We start from the raw sequence: 516 nt of genomic DNA, 5'->3' as shown, positions 1-516 counted from the left end.
CACCCTTCATGAACTGCGGGCAAGCTGTAAGGTGGACGGATACAACAGCTTCCTTCTTTGGTCTTCTTCCGGTTCTTACATTAGAATACATTTGTCTCTGGACTTATTCATGTTGTTGATCTTCAACCTCAGATCTATTGAACAGCATTGCCCAAGGACAGCCCTCCTACCACCCTCAGGTCACTGATGGGCCTCCCAGGACAGGTCTATTCTTACTGACAGGACCACTTCGGTGAATCCACTACCAATAATGCATCTACTTCCACAGTGTGAAAACATTCATCCTCATTCGCTTTCACCCGAACAAACACTGCTTGCGAGTGATCAAGCATCTCGCCGCGCCTTCACTGTCAGCAGCCCCAGAACCGGTTTGTTTTCCTCCTGGAGCCAAGTAAAACACAGAAGGGGGGGGACCTACAAACTGGTTTCCATTAAAGGACTGAAAACAAGTGACGAAAGCTTTGAGATGTCACAGAGATCAAGTTTTATAGAAATGCTTCTTTAGAAAATGCAAAA

The sequence above is a fragment of the Nanorana parkeri genome, unplaced genomic scaffold (genome assembly GCF_000935625.1).
Source record: "Nanorana parkeri isolate BGI_ZX_2015 unplaced genomic scaffold, ASM93562v1 scaffold1533, whole genome shotgun sequence".
Classification (NCBI taxonomy): Eukaryota; Metazoa; Chordata; class Amphibia; order Anura; family Dicroglossidae; genus Nanorana; species Nanorana parkeri.
The sequence above is the reverse complement of the archived record's forward strand: the minus strand, read 5'-3'. Positions refer to the sequence as shown.